Source organism: Triticum dicoccoides, chromosome 1B, assembly GCF_002162155.2.
Source record: "Triticum dicoccoides isolate Atlit2015 ecotype Zavitan chromosome 1B, WEW_v2.0, whole genome shotgun sequence".
Lineage (NCBI taxonomy): Eukaryota > Viridiplantae > Streptophyta > Magnoliopsida > Poales > Poaceae > Triticum > Triticum dicoccoides.
Window position 1 is genome coordinate 143,128,565 of NC_041381.1, and position 5,621 is coordinate 143,134,185.

The 5,621-nt window shown below is 45.7% G+C and overlaps 1 long non-coding RNA gene across 2 annotated transcripts; it reads left to right on the forward strand.

Annotated features, from left to right (window-relative positions):
- Positions 1-267: 267 nt before the first annotated feature.
- On the forward strand, positions 268-2,131 carry LOC119302852. 2 transcript variants are annotated; one of them, XR_005147770.1, is made up of 3 exons: positions 268-568; positions 674-1,226; positions 1,758-2,131. It is a non-coding gene; the product is annotated as an uncharacterized LOC119302852 (long non-coding RNA). The 2 variants fall into 2 exon arrangements; XR_005147766.1 differs by lacking the exon at positions 1,758-2,131 and having other exon boundaries at positions 674-1,398.
- Positions 2,132-5,621: the final 3,490 nt, after the last annotated feature.

A 5,621-nucleotide genomic window follows, 5' to 3' on the forward strand; every position in this document is an offset into this window, starting at 1 on the left:
AACCCTCCGGCACTCCGGTTTTCTCCGAAATCACCCGGAACACTTTCGGTGTCCAGATATAGTCGTCCAATATATTTAGGACAGTATAACCGAGTCTAATCCGAGTCCTCTCACGCATCCTTGCTCGTGAACCGTTAGATTTCGTGTCTGAAACTTCTACGGCCGTCTGATTTGGGTTCAACTCGCGCACTGGGCCCGCTGTCCTAACGGGCTGCTATTCCCGTAGCTATTTTGAAGGCCTGTGGTTAATCCGGGTCCGTCCTTAGTGTAGCGACGACCCGCTAAATCTCGGCGAGAAGACGCTCCACCTCCGCTTGCGCCGCCATGGATCCTCCTAGGCTTATCCCTTCCCTCAGGCCTTCCACCCTTCTCATCCGACGGCTCCAGGAGGGGCACCACAGTAGCAGGCACCGGCGGCGGCACGCCACACACACGCGCCCGAACCCAACTAGCCTCCGTCGGCCGCGGCAGCCAGGCCGTGCCTCTCCTTCCACCGGTCGCGAGATCCGCCGATATCAACTCCGTCCTCCAGCACTGGGTGCCCAGGATCAACATGCCTCCTCCCTATGTGAGTTTCGCTTGATATCTTTCTCTACAATTGGTACTTGGTAGGGATGAAAGTGAAGTGTATTTGCCGGAATTGACGTGCCAATTTTCTATGCAATGGTTGCAGCAGAAGTCACAAAAAAAGAGATTTCGATGATGGTGGCAATGGGTGCCTACTTCCTCCGATGATGTCCCAATCACCTGGGTGGATAATCGCACATTCAGTATCAGTTCCATTCTCTACAAGTAGGTCTGTGTCTCTTCCCCTTTTGTGCATCCCCTGATTTTTTATTGATTCGCCTACTTGATCCGGTCTCGTGTCGGTGTAAGGGGAGATGAGAGGACGAGCACCAGAGGATCACAGGATTGGAGGACAGAGTCAAACTGGGAGAAAGCAGAGACTTGAAATCTATTCTTCCTCGAGGAACAACACCCCTTGCAGAACCTGGACCTTGAGGGGCTCCGGTCACGGCAACCTGTCAGTTTGCCGGCTGCAGTCCGGTTGAACCAGCGTCCAGGGCATTCTACCGTCAAAATAGCCTTTGCGCTGCTTTCGTACACCCACTCTAGCCATGTCTTCCCCTAGACATGTGAGGAGGAGCAAGCAGGAGGACAAGGAGCAGCACGCCTCTATCATCTACTTTTCACTTTACAAAATCGAAAGTAGAATACCGTGCAAAGTAAGATCTATCTTTTGATGTTTCTAGTTTCCAGCATTTCAGTGTTGATTTTATATTGTGAAGTTACCAATCCTTCTCCATATATGTAGTTGTGGAGTTCTACAACCAGAAATATACAAGCTATTATGTATTTGATTCATGCATAAATATTCAGAGATAGTTCACTACTTCATTCAGGAGTTAGATGTATGATAATTACGTTTTAATTTGGTGCCCGTCATGCCACCTTTGGCTTTTAGGTGAAGCTGAACCAAAAGTACTTGATTAGCATGTTTCTTTCTAACTTTGTTCTTGTTTTTTTTTGCCCTTTTCCTATGCATAACAATTATTTGTAAATCTACAAAAAAAATGTAGGGAGAATCCTACAGGTTAGGTCCAAGGAAAAACCATGTGTATTAATGTTCTTATCAGTTATCATTAGTCCCCAACTTGCATATTCTACTGACATTTAAAATTCTTGCATAACTGTGGAGCTTAGGGATGTTAATATGTAGACTCTCTCTTTTTCTCCTTTCCTTTTTTCGAGGTCAGTTTGGAGGATAAGTGATTACATCTCAAGGATTGCAAGAACACTCACCCAGGAAGCTATCTTATTTTCACCTTTTAATGTGGAGTTGTACTCACATTAAAACTTCTTGCAAGATCTGTGCTTTGTTCTGTCTCCGGAAATGCATTAACTGATGCAACTTCCTAATTGTTGGAAGATCAAGAAATACATATCTGAGGTGATCTTAGCAAGCTCTTGAAAAGTAAAAGAAAAACAAACTTATTCATATTCAAATGTTTAACAGGAATTTAAAGTTTGCATTGTGGCTGATTTGGTATGTAGTTTTTCTATGCATCTCAATGTGAACTGTTTATGCCCTAAACCTCAACCATACCATGTGTAATTGATGATTGTGTTAGCATGCATAGCAATATTCTTGATGATTGTAATTGATGATTAGTATGTATGCATAGCAAAATTGAGTATAATGACGTTGGCCATCTGTCAGGTTAAAGACTCGCTGATTTTTTAATTATGAGAAAATGAGTTAGTAATCTGAAGGAATTTGCGCTACTGTACTACTCCTTAACGAGTATTAAAAACTATGAAAATAATGATACGAGTATAAGGAGTATAATGTAGGAAATGATACGAGCGGGATAGTACTTGTATTCTTTGGTGATGGACAATAAAAAAGGGCACGGGTATAAATAAAACGCCTTAACCAAGATTCCGTGTTGTGCCTTTTATAGAGTATACTGGAATGCGATTCTCTATATTGTCAGTTGAGCTGCTGGAGATGTGCAAATACGTGTATAATTTTATGTAACATGTTTCTAATTCTATGCCACATTCATCATGTTCTAAGAACCAAACATGCAATGCTTCAAGCTTAAAGTAGAACAAACAAAGTCCTCTATCAAGCCAACATGATTTGTGCAATATAATGTTTACAGTTGAGTTAAGGTACACTTTTCTATTGCTAGCCAGATTTAATTTGGAGTTTGTCATTCTATACATTAGAAAAGTGAATTTGATTGTCAAAGATTTCTTTTCTGGTTGTCATGACCATTACTTCATGCTTTTATATATTTACATAATTCCTACCATTTTCATTGCCAAAATGACGGGCGCAGCAACGCGCACCATCATCATCTAGTCAATCTTTATGTTTCGACCATTTCGAGACTCCTCGTCATGTCCGTGATCACATCCGGGACTCTGAACAACCTTCGGTACATCATAACATATAAACTCATAATAAAACTATCATCGTAACGTTAAGTGTGTAGACCCTATGGGTTTGAGAACTATGTAGACATGACCGAGACACGTCTCCGGTCAATAACCAATAGCGGAACCTGGATGCTCATATTGGCTCGTACATATTCTACGAAGATCTTTATCGGTCAGACCGCATAACAACATGCGTCGTTCCCTTTGTCATCGGTATGTTACTTGCCCGAGATTCGGTCGTCAGTATCTCAATACCTAGTTCAATCTCGTTACCGACAAGTCTTTTTACTCGTTCAGTAATACATCATCCCGCAACTAACTCATTAGTTGCAATGCTTGCAAGGCTTAAGTGATGTGCATTACCAAGAGGGCCCAGAGATACCTCTCCGACAATCGGAGTGACAAATCCTAATCTCGAAATACGCCAACTCAACATGTACCTTTGGAGACACCTGTAGAGTACCTTTATAATTGTGACGCCCCCGATTCAATCGTACACTAATCATGCACGCAAATGTGTACGATCAAGATCAGAGACTCACGGGAAGATATCACAACACAACTCTAATGCAAATAAAATAAGTCATACAAGCATCATAATACAAGCCAGGGGCCTCGAGGGCTCGAATACAAGTGCTCGATCATAGACGAGTCAGCGGAAGCAACAATATCTGAGTACAGACATAAGTTAAACAAGTTGCCATAAGATGGCTAGCACAAACTGGGATACAGATCGAAAGAGGCGCAGGCCTCCTGCCTGGGATCCTCCTAACTACTCCTGGACGTCGTCAGCGGGCTGCACGTAGTAGGGGCACCTCCGGTGTAGTAGGGGTCGTCGTCGACGGTGGCGTCTGGCTCCAGGGCTCCAGCATCTGGTTGCGACAACCAGAAAGAAAGGAAAGGGGGAAAAGGGGGGGAGAAAGCAACCGTGAGTACTCATCCAAAGTACTCGCAAGCAAGGAACTATACTACATATGCATGGGTATATGTGTAAGAAGGCCATATCAGTGGACTGAACTGCAGAATGCCAGAATAAGAGGGGGATAGCTAGTCCTATCGAAGACTACGCTTCTAGCAGCCTCCGTCTTGCAGCATGTAGAAGAGAGTAGACTGAAGTCCTCCAAGTAGCCTCTCCAAGTAGCATCTCCAAATAGCATCTCCAAGTAGCAACGCATAGCATAATCCTACCCGGCGATCCCCTCCTCATATCCCTGAGGGAGAGCGACCACCGGGTTGTCTGTGGAACTTGGAAGGGTGTGTTTTATTAAGTATCCGGTTCTAGTTGTCATAAGGTCAAGGTACAACTCCAAGTCGTCCTGTTACCGAAGATCACGGCTATTCGAATAGATTAACTTCCCTGCAGGGGTGCACCACATAACCCAACACGCTTGATCCCATTTGGCCGGACACACTTTCGTGGGTCATGCCCGGCCTCGGAAGATCAACACGTCGCAGCCCCACCTAGGCAAAGCAGAGAGGCCAGCACGCCGGTCTAAACCTAAGCGCACAGGGGTCTGGGCCCATCGCCCATAGCACACCTGCACGTTGCGTGGGCGGCCGGAAGCAGAACTAGCCCCCTTAATACAAGAGCAGGCTTACGTTCCAATCCGGCGCGCGCCGCTCCGTCGCTGACGTCTGAAGTGCTTCGGCTGATACCACGACGTCGGGATACCCATAACTACTCCCACGTAGATGGTTAGTGCGTATAGGCTCGTAGCCGACTCAGATCAAATACCAAGATCTCGTTAAGCGTGTTAAGTATCCGCGAACGCCGAACAGGGCCAGGCCCACCTGTCTCCTAGGTGGTCTCAACCTGCCCTGTCGCTCCGCCACAAAGTAACAGTCGAGGGCCGTCGGGAACCCAGGCCCACCTCTACCGGGATGGAGCCACCTGTCCTTTCAGCCCCCTCGTCAGAATCACTTGCGGGTACTCAATGAGCTGACCCGACTTTAGTCACCTTCTGTATAGTATGTATGTATGTATAGTATATACCCGTGATCACCTCCCAAGTGATCACGGCCCGATAGTATAGCAAGGCAGACTGACAAGAATGTAGGGCCAATGATGATAAACTAGCATCCTATACTAAGCATTTAGGATTGCGGGTAAGGTATCAATGACTGTAGCAGCAATGACAGGCTATGCAGCAGAATAGGATTAACGGAAAGCAGTAACATGCTACGCTACTCTAATGCAAGCAGTATAGAGAAGAGTAGGCGATATCTGGTGATCAAGGGGGGGGGCTTGCCTGGTTGCTCTGGCAAGAGAGAGGGGTCGTCAACACCGTAGTCGATCACAGGGGGTACCGGCAGCGGCCTCGGGGTCTACCGGAAAAAGTAACGGAGGGGGAACATAATAAATAACAGAGCAATCAAAGCATAACATGACGAATGCGGTGCTAGAGGTGACCTAACGCAGGGATAGGTGATACCGGTGAAGGGGGGAAACATCCGAGAAAATATCCCCGGTGTTTCGTGTTTTCGGGCAGAGGAGCCGGAGGGGGAAAGTTGCGAGTTCGATAGGTTAGGGGGGAGTGGCGGACGAACGGACTGCGTATCCGGATTCGTCTCGTTGTTCTGATTAACTTTCATGTAGAAAGTATTTTCATCCGAGTTACGGATTAAAAGATATGATTTTCTAAAGATTTAATCATTTTCTGATTTTAATTATT